Raw genomic sequence first — 15124 nt, 5'->3', positions numbered from 1 at the left:
TGCTCAGCCTTAACTGTACTTGGCTCCTTCTCTATAACTCAATAGTTATGTGATCTATCTTCTCAACATTCACTATGCTTAGCTTATACTAAAAATACTTGGTAACCAACGACTCACTTGGCTCCTATATAGATGATTATTTACAAGTCTTTACATGACTCAACCTATATAGAGTAGCTCGGTTATAGTGATGATCGACTAACTTTGTCTTATACACGACTAAGTATTTGAAACTAATAGACAACAAGACTTAGAGATGTCAAAAATCTCCCCCTTTGACATTAGTGGAAAAAATACTTTTTCATGATTACATATTTACAATAAAATAATAAGAGTACTCCCCCTAAGCCTATGACTCGGGTTTTATAGAACTTCAAAACTTTTCTTTACAATGCAATATACAATACTTTACATGACTCAAACTAGTCTGATTGTAACTTTTTCATACCTTGTGCTTTTTGAGTTGTGAATCTTCATTCCCTCTTTGTATGTATCAATAATCTTAATCATTTATTTCCCCTTTATCTTTTCATCATTAATCATCTACCCCCCTTTTTTTGACACTTAAGTCTGCATCTTTTATTATTGAGGTTGCGAGGGTGGAATCAAACCATATTTGTCAATGAATGGTTTGTAAATTTGATTGATCATAGCAAGTGCATGATCCCTTGTGGTTCTTCCTAATTCTAAATCATGAATCTTCAACTCCAAATTTGTTGCTAAATCAATTAAGTTGTTAGCAATTGAAAGATTATCATCTCTTTGCACTAGAACCTTTGTTGAAATGAGATCTCATTGCATAACCTCTAAATGAGGTATCAGCATTGATTATATGGAGATGATTTTGGCCCTCATTTGGCTATCTATTGTTTGTATCTCGGTCAACCTCCATTGTGAAAACAATAATATATTATAGTGCATTGAGCTTGATTCAACTGACTAAGAGATGGATCCTCCTGATTGCTTTATGTCATCCTAAATCCTCTATATGTTTTCCTTGAATTCACTTGTAAACCTTGGAAAATCACAAAGTATGTTGTATAGATCTTGTACTTTCTTTACAATTTTTTTTTCTTCTATACAAGTGCCTTTAATTCCACTTTTCTTACTGTAATAACAGTAGAAATTTTTTCTATGAATTTCTTCTCAAATTTATTCTCAGACCCTGATTATATGGAGATGATTTTGGCCCTCATTTGGCTATCTATTGTTTGTATCTCGGTCAACCTCCCTTGTGAAAACAATAATATATTATAGTGCATTGAGCTTGATTCAACTAACTAAGAGATGGATCCTCCTGATTGCTTTACGTCATCCTAAATCCTCTGTATGTTTTCCTTGAATTCACTTGTAAACCTTGGAAAATCACAAAGTATGTTGTATAAATCTTGTACTTTATTTACAATTTTTTTTTCTTCTATACAAGTGCCTTTAATTCCACTTTTCTTACTATAATAACAATAGAATTTTTTTTTATGAATTTCTTCTCAAATTTATTCTCAGACCAGACCATTAATTTTTCAGTTGCCTCAATATCTTTAGTGTTGACCTTTTCAACAATTTGTACCAAGTAAGAGATAATGAGAGCCTTCTCATCAATGGTTTGAATTTAAAATGCATCAAAAAATGTCCTTTATGTCATGCAACACTTGTTTCTATTGCTATTCTTGCCTCATTTCCTTTTGCTTCTTCTTCCTTGTTAATATGTCATATAAGATGACAATTTTCTCAAAAGTGAGATTGGATAGATCTCATTTTGACATATCAACTACTTCATCTAGACTAAAAATATTGTCAGGAGAACTATCCTTTATCTTTTTTCCTTTATTTTTCTTTGGAGTGATGTTGATCATCACTGTTAGAGTGTGATAGGTGATGGGGTGTTACCACTTGGTCTTGTTTGATCTTCAGTGTTTGGAACAACAATGATAGCACTTGACACTACATTCTCTTCTTCTTGTCTAGTCTCCTTATCTCCCTCATCTTAAGGTCCTGAGACATGTGGTCCTTCTTGATCTATAGTAGAAACTACTACATTGGTTTTTTTGACTGATATCTCTGTCTCTTGCTTCTCCCTTTCTTTTTCCTTGACTTTTGAAATCCTCTTTTGTTCATCATTGAGAGTAGTAGTGTGATAGCATGAATAGAAGATATGTTTCCTTGTGGGCTCAACACACCTAAGGTTTCTTCATCAATTTGATCATCATCAATGGTCAGTGTATCCACTATTTTCTCCTATTCATCCCCTTTAGTGGTTAATTCAAAAATACTCTTCCATAACAATTCATTTTGTTGTGCAACAACCTCAATCTTATTCTGTAGAATCATAAATTTTCTCAATTTAGGAACAAATTGATTCCTATGCTTCTCCAAAAAGGTTATCTTTTGTTTATTTGTTAATTCAGGCATAATTTTGGCCAATGTACCTTCTCTAATTTTCTTCTCTACTTCTGATGCTTGTTTCCATCTTATATCTAGTCTACTATACAAATCATTTGGAATCTTCTTTTCCAATTTAGTAGGAGTGAGCTTGTTTTTAGTCATCATATCTATCATGGCCTCTTCTACCTTAGTTTTTCCATTATTTCTCAATATATCATACTTCACAAATCTAAAACTTGATAGACCTACAGAGCTTCTAATGTTTGCACATACCTTGTCAATATTTATTGCCTTAGTAGGTACAATGACTTGGTGATGTCTAGGTTCATCAGACTCAGTCCTCTCTTCATCTTCCTCTTTGATATCTTCCTTCTTTACTAGCCTCCTTTTCTTTGGTTGGCTCATAATGGTTGGCACTTTCTTCTTTTCTGTACTCGTGCCACTAAGTTTGGTGATTTTAGCCACTCTTCTCTTCATTGGTGGCTCGACACTTATTGTTGTTGTTGCCATGTTTCTCAGTCTTTGTGGTGTAGGAGAAGAGAGGGTCATGGGTTTTAGCTTATTTTTAACCTTCTTCACCTTAGGCATTGTTATTTTCACTAATTTAGCCTTCTTTATGAGTGGGTTGACTAGTGTTAGGGCTTTACCCTATTTATCTACACTTTCTTCCTCTTCCTCATCACCACTGTCATTTTCTTCATCTTCTCCAAGACCTTGAGTCAGCATCAAAGGTTCTTTTCCTTTTTTCTGTTTGTCTATTTTACCTTCTAGGTCTTCAATCATCTTTTTTCTCTTCTTATCTATAGAAGCAATCTTGATATCAACTGTGATTCTAGCCTTTACTTCTCCAAATTTTCCAAAGGGCTTAGCCTCTGCATCAATTTCTTCCTTAAGTAGTGCATCAATACTTGCACTCACATTATCACTTTCAACTTCATAACAAAAAGGTTTAAGCCATGGTTTCCTAGGCTTAATCGCCTATACAAATGTATTATTTGTGTCTACCAAAAAACATACATCATTGTAATTCTTTGCAACTAATGATGTTGGCATCCTCTTTCTCTTTCTCATCTTTAGTTTAAACTCATTCAAAATACTTATCCATAGAATTTTCAAAATTTTCTCCCAACTACATTATGCACTGACTAATTTTTCTTGTAATAGGTTGGCCTTTCTCCCAAACAACATTTCCAATAGAAGGAAAATAACTCTAAACATAAAAGAAAATGCACATAATTAATGATCCAAACTTATAGATTGAGTTATTTTCCTTCCTAATTGATGCTAGGTTCTCTACCATCTGTGACCTTTTGAAATCGACAAGATCATATTCATGATCATTCATCACAATATGCCATGCTTGGTCAATTGCCATACAAGGGTGCACTATTCAATCTACTTGACTAATAAAATTTGTGAGAGATGATTCTCACTACAAACTCAATCACTAGATCTGTGATAGTTGAAATAGACAATCCTCGCCCATTCCACTTAGCTTTTGTATTAGCCTCAATTTATTCTTGGCTTAGGCAACACATTGTCTTCTTCTTATCAATCATTGGATACCTAATAACATTATCAATAACTTTCTTTGAAATATTGATATTTTATTGTCCAACCACAACTTTATTTTATGAATTCTTCTTAGCATAACTTTAATCCATTCAATCTTAAAGTTTCTCAAGAAATATAGGGCACAAGTTAACCCTTTCCTCTTAAAAATTTTAAAATCATCCTTTAGTGTACCTTCATCACACAATTTCTCATGTGCCACACGAATCTCATAATCACCAACTTCACCAATTTTGCACATGTAGAAGCTCAATACATCATGTGTCATAATAACCTTAGGTGGTATCGATGATAATGTACATGTTGAAACTCCTTTCATAGAAATATCTAGAATAGCATGAAACTTAGGTAGAGGAAAAGTGTCACTCGTCACCAATTGAACATTTCTTACCTCTTGACTCTTTGCTATAGATGACAAAGATGTCTTTTTCTTATATCAGGGTTCTAAAATGTTTCTTTCAGAACTATTCAACACAACCAAAGATCAATACTCTATCACTTTTTCATTGCTATTTTTCTTCTAATCACCTTAATAACACTTTGAAAATTGATCAAATCGCTATGTGCTCTCAAAATATAAATGCAAGGTGTGTTTAATATGCTCAAATTATTGATATACACCTTCATTCATTCAAGTTAGGGTCTCCATTAATGTTGTATTCTCTATTAGGTGGAGTACAATTGTCTCGGTCAATATAAACACTTTTGAACTCAATCTCCACTATACAACTTGATCAATTCCATCTAACTCGGCCTATAGATAAGTCTAACATTTGGGGTACTCAGTCCATATTGTAATGCTCAGTCAATATAGGCAATTTTACTGATGTTTGACACCTAAGTGATTCTTTTGCACTATTCTTTCCATAGATCTGTTCTAATGCATCTTTTCTCATGTAGCTATGAACTTTTGTACATTTTATGTTAGGAATTAGTGTAAAATAAATCATTAAGTATATAGTTCCTTACATATCTCGCTTGATCATTTTGATGTAGTTTGATCAACTTCTCCATTGGATTGGGTGACTTTGACTTCATTTGTTCCACTGCCTCTAGTTTCAACCTTTTTCTTCTAGGTTTGATTCATCTCCTTCTTTGTTTGTTCAACATCCACTTTGTCTTTACCCTTTTTGTGTTCATTATTAGGTACTGGTGCTCAAATATTGCAGTTCTTACTTACATGTCCAATCTTGTGACAATTAGAACAAACTTTCTTAGGTGCACTATTCTTCCTTCTATTTATCCAATAGGATTTTTCCTGTGATTTGCATTCATATGCATTCTATGTCCAAAATTTTGACAATTGGAACAATATCCCTCAAATCTAGATGTAGTAGATGTATTGTTCATTCTTGATCTACGCTCATGTGTTTGATGTCATTTCTTCTTGTAGTAAAAACAATAACCAGTAAACTTAGGTTTAGGATTTTGAAAACCATTTTTGCTTCTACAAATGTTTGCAATGTGTCCAAGTTTACCATGATGATAATATGTAGGTTTTTCCTTTTTTTTTGCATCCCTTAGCTCTCCACTCTTAGATGATTCTCCTTCTTCAATAGATAAATGTTTCTTTTGTATGTCCTTGTCTAGAAGTGTTGTCATATGACCTAGGTGATTTCATCAATTCTTAAAGTACCTTAGTGCTTCACAATGCTTGTTCATTATTTCCATAAGTTATTTCTCATATCTTAACTCATTCCTCAATAGATTAGTCTTTGATGCTAGTGGTACTACAATAAGAGTTGTTATAAGCCAAAAAGGTAGGCTTGTTGCTTACTTTAGTGAGAAATTGAATAATGCCAAAAGAAAATATATTTTTTATGATCAAGAATTTTATGCTATAGTTGAAGAATTGAAGTGGAGACACTATCTTCTTCCTAAGGAGTTTGTTTTGTATACTGATCATCAAGCTTTGCAATATTATAATAGTCAAGGAAAATTAAACCAAAGACATTTGAAGTGGGTTGAATTTTTGTAGAGTTATACATTTGTCTTGAAACATATGAGTGGGAAGTCTAATAGAGTTGTAGATTCTCTTAGTAGAAGACAACTTTTGTTGATAGAAATGTAGATAGAGGTGGTTGGGTTCAAGGAACTCAGTACTTTGTATCCAGATGATCCTAATTTTGGTGAAGCATGGAAGGCTTGTAAAATTACTATTACACTTGATAGGACAAAGTGGTTAGATTTCATGATCCATGATAGTATGATGTTCAAAGGAAGCCAATTGTGCATTCCTAAAAGTTCAATGAGAGAGAATCTCATCAAGGATAAGTATAGTGGAGGATTGGCTGGACATTATGGTAGAGATAAGACCATTGATTTGGTTATTGAGAATTATTACTATCCATAGTTGTAGCAATATGTGAAAAAGTTTATACAAAGTTGTAGAGTATGTCAGATGGTGAAAGGAGTGAAACAGAATACAGGGTTATATCAGCCATTATCTATACTAGAGAAATTATGGGAGGATGTCAGCATGATTTTTGTTCTTGGATTACTAAGGACACAATGAGGGCATGATTCTATTTTTGTGGTGGTTGACAGGTTTTCAAAGATGGCACATTTAATTTCTTGCAAGAAGACTAGTGATGTTGTTCATGTGGTAGAATTGTTTTTTAGGGAAGTGGTGAGACTATATGGTCTACCCAAGAGTATAGTTTTAGATCGAGATATCAAATTTGTTGGGTATTTTTGGCATACATTATCAAATAAATTGAAGATAGAGTTAAAGTTCAAGTCATCACATCATCCACAGATTGATGGACAGACAAAAGTTGTGAATCATAGTTTGGGAAATTTGCTAAGATGTTTGGTTGGAGATAAGTCAAAAGGTTGGGATATGATGTTGCCATAGGAAAAATTTGCATATAATAATTTGGTCGATAGGAATATTGGTAAATCACCATTCCAGATTGTATAAGGAAGTAGTTCTAGAAATACTTCTTAATTACAATAGTTGGATAAAGGAGAGATAAGTAGTGCTAAAGCAGAAGAATTTGTTGAACATTTGAAGAACATCCATGAGGAGGTGAGGAAGCACATCATAAAGATGAATACATAGTACAAGGCTAAGGTAGATGTGAAAATGAGGTATAAGGAATTTTAGATTGGAGATTAAGTAATGGTTTATTTAAGAAAGGAGCATTTTTTAGTGGGTACATATAATAAGCTAAAGATGAAGAAGTTTGGACCATGCAAGATAGTGAAAGGGCATGATTCTGGAAATGCTTATGAAGTGGATTTTCCTGTTGAATTGAATATTTCACCAGTATTTAATATTTCACATTTGATAGAGTATTATGAAGGAGGTGATGGAGATGAAGTTGTAGAAGCATAGTGGAGTATTCCAATAGCTAGTTTAGCTACAATGGAGATTGAGGAGATACTAGATAGTCGTATTGGCAAAAGTAAAAGGAACAAAACTTATGAAGAATATCTGGTCAAATGGAAAGGGAGGCCAGTGGAAGATTCATCATGGCTAGCAAGGGAGGAGGCTAACCATCTTGGTTTTCCTCTGAACACCTGAGACATGACGGAATCACTTCTCAAGTTACCTCGGGTGTCTAATGTAGGAGCATCCTGGGTGTAAGAGCAATCTTGCACCACCCAAAAAAAAAATTTATTTTCAGTCTTTTCTATTTTAATAAGGACTAGTAGATAGGGTGGTTACTATTCATGGAAACTAAGATACTGAGAGGGGGGGTGAATAAAGATTAATAAAACTTTTATCCTTTAAAACAACTTTACTGTATTCACCATCCTATATCTAATTTATGCATAACATAAATCAAATGTTGTAATAGATCTAACTATCAATCACATCCATGAAATGTAAACACATAGCACAAAATATTTTGTTACCCATAAACCCCCAAAGGTGAAGGTAAAACTAGGTTAGGGATGACACCCACAAATCTTCACTACTATAGTAACAAAGTTAACCTAGTAGGGTTACAATTTTGATCACTTCTAATGATCTACCCTATGAGGGATCTGCTCTACTAAAATCATTTCAAAGTGTTCGCTCTTACCATGTTAAATGATTTTATACTTACAATGAAGTAAGGACTATGTTAGGATATTTACAAAGGTCTATCAAAACCACTCTGTTAAGAGATTTTCTCTCGTTCAATTTGTTAAAACTGACTCAGTACTTTATCCTTTGGTTTGCACTATAATTTCTCATTGTGGATCTCCTCCTTCCAATTTTTGATCTAATCTCCAATATGATATAGCTTTTCTCATTCCTTCACTACTTCATTAGGTCACTAAACTTAGTTCATAACTTTTCACATGCAGCATCCAAAACTCAACTTCTTCACATAATACTTTGCTTCCTTCACACACTTCACAATCTCTTCCATAATAGCTCACTCTCCTCCATATAAAAATAGGGTTTGGAACTATCTATTTAAATATATCTATGGACTCTTCTAGACACTTCCCATTTTGCCTCTTCATCTTATTGGTTGTTCTTTCCTTATTTGTATTGGTGATTCATGTCAAAACATGTAACAACCTCTATAACAAACTCTATGATCATTAAATGTCATGTCCAAGTCAACTCAAAATAGTTTACCTCAAAGTTTGTATCATTTTAGATATTTATGTTCACTCTGTGTTACTTGGCACATACTACCTCTGATGCTCAATCGTAACTATTCTTTGTTCTATTTCTTGGCCTTAATTGTACATGACTCCTTCTGTATAACTTAGCATATATGTTCTTTGTCTACTAGACATTCTCTAGGCTTGGCTTATACTAAAAATACTCAGTGACCAAAGACTTTTTTGGCTCCTATAGAGCTTAGCATATACATTTTTATTTACAAGTCTTTACATGACGGCCTATATAGAGTAGTTTAGTTATAGTGATTACCAACTAACTCTACCTTATATATGATTAAGTGTTTTACACTAATAGACAACAAGACTTTGAGATATCAACAAGGAGTATTATGCTAAGTAATGATTGATTTTTTCCATCAATGTCAAAGATGGAGATTGCTACTTTGACAAAATCTTAGAGCCCTATGTGATGGTTTTTAAGGTTTTCATTGCTGACAAAAGGATTAAAGAAGATAAGTGTAAGTAAAAGGGACAAGGAAAGTAACTAAAGTTTCACTATTGGCTTAGTGAACTCTATTGGAGGATGGAACATTCAATTAATTATTTACATTATTGGTGATGATAAGACTTTTTAGTATAAAAAAGAATAAAAGTCAAAAGAAGATTATGGAAAGGTCTAGAAACCCTAATTAAGTCATGGAGTGAGGCAAAAGAATATTAGAGTAAAAAATAAGAAAAGAAGAAGTGAGACAGAGAGAGAGGTTAGAGAAGAAGGTGATGTGTTGGAGAAGTTGTGTTCAAAATTAGCAAAGTGATTATTGGAATGGTGAACAGTGTAGCACACTATCAAAAGAAGAATAGACAATGAAGAGAAAAGAGAACCTATCAAGCATAAGGAAAAGAAAACTATAGGTCAATTTCTTTTTGTTTTTACCAAACAGGTTTTTCAACAAGATTATGAAATCATTTTACAAGGTAGTTTTTAACAGGAATTAGAAGTTCTTATTTTGAACTTATTGTAAATATTTTAATAGAGTGAACACTCTAATAGTGGGATTGAATCTCTTATTAGGGTATTCTTTAATAGGAATGTTGATAACCTTAATAGTGTACTAGACAATTTTAACAAAGTGTAGTCATTTAGAAGATGACACTAATGTAAGCTCTTAACAAGGCACCTTGTTACTGTAGTGATGACTTATGGGTATCATCCCCACCATAATTTTTCCCTTTGACCAAGGGTTTTCTGCGATACCAAAATCCACGTGTTCTATGTTTATGAGCTTATAGTTTTCTTGGTTACTTTACATTACTGCACATTATACGAATCCATTAGCTATTAGTAATGTTTTCGGTTACATGGAAGGATTATTGGTAACCATTTTCGAAGACTATTATTTTTTGAGATGAAAAGGGTTTAAAGTGATAATATTATTAGGTATTGATTCAATCCCGCCCCCCTTCCCAGTACATCACCTGTAGCTTACCAACATGAGTTTCAATTGAATATGTGAAGTATGGTCACAAGATAGTTCACAAGAAATAGTTTATTAGTAAATCAATTTTATCTATTAAGAAAGACAAGATTCAGTTAGTAAGCTTGGATTATGATTGAAGACATGTGTGTATTGATGCATTCAAGGTAGCATAATCTAGAGTTCACCTAGTAAATGTAATAGAAGGATAACATGTGATTTATTCAATTTTAGACAACTTTTTGGTTATATTATTTTGGGATGCGTAATATAATGTAATCTATATTGTAATATCTTAATAAAGTCATATATTATTTATTGTACATTGGGAAGCCTCAAGGATGACTTAATTATTTTTTTGGATAGGTATAAAGGGAACATATTTTTCTTTGTTGTCATTGTGGTTATCTGTTATTTTGATTTTATTGATGCTAAGGACGAAAATTCAATTACAAAAGAGTAGAAGATGATGACAAGTTTGTGTTGAGAACTTCAAAGGAGCCATATTGGAAAAAAATAATATTGTATTGGTTAGTTCACCCTTGGATATGCTATCCTAAAGATCTATTTTATGGAATGGTTCTTAAGAAATTTGGATAGTGGGTTTAATTTACTTCATATCAGCTCTTAATATGGTTGGAATAACTCCTAACAGGAGGGTATGTGTAGGGTCATGGTGTGCCAAAAATTTGTGATGTGAAAAAATTGAAATTTGAAAATGTCTAAAAGCATTTCAAAATCTACTCTGACTTTTTTCCACCCATTCAGATACCAAGGCTAAAAAGTTTGGGTGAAGACTTTTTGGGTATCCAATCAGTAATCAGATATTTGATTTCATATCGGATCCCCAATATGATATTGGGTATCTAATATGAAATTAGATACCCAAAACTTGTGACATAGATTTTTTTAAAAATAAACCTGAGAGCTATTTTGCATTGTATTTTTTCGAGTTTTATTGTTGTGCTTCATTTGGGTATCGGATAAAGGTAAGTTTTTTTTTTGTATTATTTTATAATTTGAATGAATATTATTTTTAAATAGAATTTATTAAAAATTAGTTCATTTTAAATAGAAATTGTTGAAATTTAGACTATTTTTAATAGAAATTATGTTTTCCAAATTAATAGGTATGGCTGACCCACATGATGATACTGAGCTAGGAAATAATATTCCTCATAACCCTCCACCAAATGATCCAATACCCCCTCAAAATCATCCACCAAATGATCTCTTACCCCCTCAAAACCCTCCTCAAATTGAAGATTTGATAGTTGAAAATCTCACCAAACTAAGGGTTTTACAAACCACATATAACAATATACCAGCATTGGCTCCCATGCTATCCACATTAAAAATGATAGTGGATAATATTGAAACACTTACCAATGAACAGAATGCTACTCTTCACTGGCATGAGGAAACGCATGCCATGTTTGATGATAGGTTGGACTATGATGAGGTTGTGGCCCCAAATATAACTAAAGATGATATAGTAAGCCGTTTTGCAAACCCAAAAACTGGTAAACAAGTAGAACACACAAAGCCTAAATTATCAATTAAATGGTGCACAAATGAGGCTATGTGTGCAAACTTTTGGGATCATTAGTGGATGGATTTTGACATCCCTCCATAGAAAAATTTAGAGGTTCCATTCTATTTCATTAAAAATTTGTATGTTGAATTTGTGTTGCACCTCAAAGTGAACTATTGGAGCATGAGGACCAACATGGGTGTAGGAGGAGGAGCTCCTCATAATAGACCTTTTTCCTAGTGGAAGAAAGTTGGCACTTGTGTGCCCCCTACTGATGTATCCCCCCTCCTCCAATGCAGCATCCTTATATCATTGCAGAGGCTAGCTCTCAAACTATTAAAGCCATCCATAGATGTAGTAGCCTATTGATATCCCAAGCTAGGTTAGTGTTTCCTCCCTGTGTTGATGATGTTGGTGTGAGTTCATCATCAATGAGTTCATCACATGTTTGTGTGCCCCATACTTACATTATGTGCAAGAATATTTGTTTGGGTCCTGTTGACATTATAGTCAAGTTTTTTTATTAGTGACTCACACTTAGTCAATTGGTTAGCAGCTATCAAGATTATCTTGTAGTTTACACTATTAACTGAGCAATCTAGTTACCATCAAGTTATACAATTTCTACTGAGTTTTAGAATCCACTTTCAATTCATGCCAAGCAATATCTACTAATGATAGTGCAAATCAAGCTTCATAGTACTAACTAAGTTGCACAGTGTTAACCATGTTCTCTAGTATCTACCAAGTTCATAGTATCAATGATGTGAATCTAGTGTTGACCAAGCCAAGGAATGTCAACCAAGTGATTCAGTTTATACTGAGCTCATAGTGTTAGTGCTAACTGAGCCATGCAATGTCAACCAAGTGATTCAATGTATATGTCAAGTTTCGCAATGTTCACCAAGTCATTAGTGCTAACCAAGTTCAAACTACTTGGAAGTGATTAGTATGAATCAAGCTTCTATGTCTACCGAGAGCATGACGATGTCGAGTGTTGATAATGGTTTTTGAGTATCAAAATTTCATCGAGTTTGTCTTCAGAACCTAGGTGTTAGTAGTTGAGCTGACTTTGTGGATTATGGTTAAACTTGTATTGCAGCTGACTTTGTCAAAATGTATTTTGGATTGGTGTACATGTAATGTATTATATCACATCCAAACAAGAAATATGAAGTAAATATAAAGAACAAAAGTGTGAATTAAGAAGGCTACAAGTAGTATAAAGGAAAATAAAGTTGTATCTACCACAACAAGGTGATCGTTACATTTCAAAGGAATCTCAACTAGAAAATCAGAGTTGTAGATCAGAGATTAGCCATTGGTTTATCCTAATAGGTGTATTAGCTAAATCCTTTAATAGGGTAGACTTAATAGTCTTTTGTAAATCTCTTTACTGAGTGCATACTTTATTGTATGTTTTTTAAATCCTTTCACAAAGTAGACCTTGTAGTCCTTATTGCTCTGAACAAGGCAGATGATCAGAAGTGATCAATTCTAAGCCTTAACTACCCAACTATATACTATAGTAGTAAAGCATGTGGGTATCATCCCCACCCCAATTTTACTTTCTATTTGGAAGGTTTCTGGGTCACCATATCTTGTGACAGAGTGTTATGAATATTTTAATGCTTTTATTCTTTCATGCATGCAATTATATCAAAATATTATATGAAGTATTAATTGATGACATAAGTTTAAGTTTTATTGGTTCCTAATTCAGCCACCCACCCCCCTCTTAGTAACCTTTCCTACCTCATATTTCCAATAGGTCCCATAGGTGATCTTTCTAAGTATCAATTTTTATTTGAGGAGGATACAAAAAACATGTGTACAAAGGCTACACCCCCTGACATGAGAGAGGAGGGGCATGCAGAGGCATGGAATCCTTATGTGTCAGTATGTATATACATTTTTTTGTTATGACACCCATACTGACTTATACATGTACATGATCTTCATTCATGTTTAGTTGATGACTAAGGAGGAGCTCAAATAGGTTGATAATGTTACACTCTCAACTATTCCATTTGGCCTTGAGACATCTATGGTACGTTATGTTGTGTTCTCATTCTTTTTCTATTTGATATTGGAGCATATATGGTTTATAATCTTTCTTTTCTCTTGTTGGTATCACCTGTCAGAGGGGGATAGAGTGCAAGGGGTGAGGCAATGCCCATTGACAAGGGAAAGGTAATTAGGTTCTTTTAAAGTGATTAAATATCAATGCATTCTTGTAAAATTTTTGTGGTAATGACATTTAATTATATTCTTTATTATACAGGGTGTGGCTACTAGTGATGAGTCTAGGCAAATTTGGCATTACAAACACTTTGGCATTTCTATTCGTAGTGAAAGCCCGATTGTATCTATAAGTATCATTTATTTGTTATTTTCCTTATTTTCATAAATAAATTCAAAATTGATTTTCATGACATTAACAACTAGTATTTTGTATGTCATATGAAACACCTAGTGCACATGAGGTTGGATGCCAGAGTTTTGTATCTTTGCTGATGTAGCCATTATATCCAGAGGAGGAGTCAACAGAGGTAAGTTTTAGTTTGAATTATTGATTATATGTTATAAATTTAGTATGCTATGAATTATAATGTTATAGTTTAAGTTTTAGATTCATCTAACAAACATACTTGAACATATACATGCCACAATCAACAAGGTTCAATCATTGCCGAGGACATATAAGAGGACTCCTAACTAGAGTAGGAGGTCAACGAGAGAGGTATTTATGATGAAAGTGTTAGCATGTATGTTGATGCTATGGGGGAGTATTGCAAAACATTTTTATGATGTATTTATAATTGTGTTTTTCATTAATGACAACATAGTAATAAGTTTGTAAAAGACTAGCAGAGCAGCAAATTGTTATTTTTGTATTGAGGGCAATACATTGCATATCTTCTTATGCATAGTTACCAGCACATACTACAACATGTATTAGACACATGGGAAAGTGCATAGAACCTTAATTGACATCGTATGGAAGATATTGATGATTTATAGAGAATCACATGGAAACAAAGCATTGGAAAAATAGTTTCTATTGTATGATAGATATAGAGCATTGTATTTGGAATGAAGGGTTGTGTAGTTAACTAGAGGTAGTACACTGACTATTGATGATGTCAGTGAGTACACAAATATGGAAGTCACACATGTGAAATTTTGGGTATAACTAGGAGCTGACAGTATTAATTAAATATGTATTTTATTTAATTAACGAATGGTAAAGTGTGAAGCCAACTCAAGGATTTAATATTGAGTATGGTATAAAGGAAAGATGCTCTCTAGGTTTTAGTAGTGTGGAAGGAGATTGATGAGCAAAGAAGAGTTGTGAATTGTGAAGTAGTAGAGTAGAGTAATTTGCTAATGCGTGTAAGTGACCTTAAGGGTTATTGTTGATGGATACAAAGTTCCATATCTGATTACATGATTTGAAGGTGAAGAAGTCTGACATACTAGATAGATGAAGAAGTGAAGGATTGTCACACATCTATTATTCTAAAAGGAATAGTACCAAGATCAATTAGACAGTGGGTTTGTTGATCTGATCCTGAAGCTGTTTGGA

Source organism: Cupressus sempervirens, chromosome 6 (genome assembly GCF_028749045.1).
Source record: "Cupressus sempervirens isolate cs-2001-9-10 chromosome 6, ASM2874904v1, whole genome shotgun sequence".
NCBI lineage: Eukaryota > Viridiplantae > Streptophyta > Pinopsida > Cupressales > Cupressaceae > Cupressus > Cupressus sempervirens.
This window is presented reverse-complemented; position numbering follows the sequence as displayed.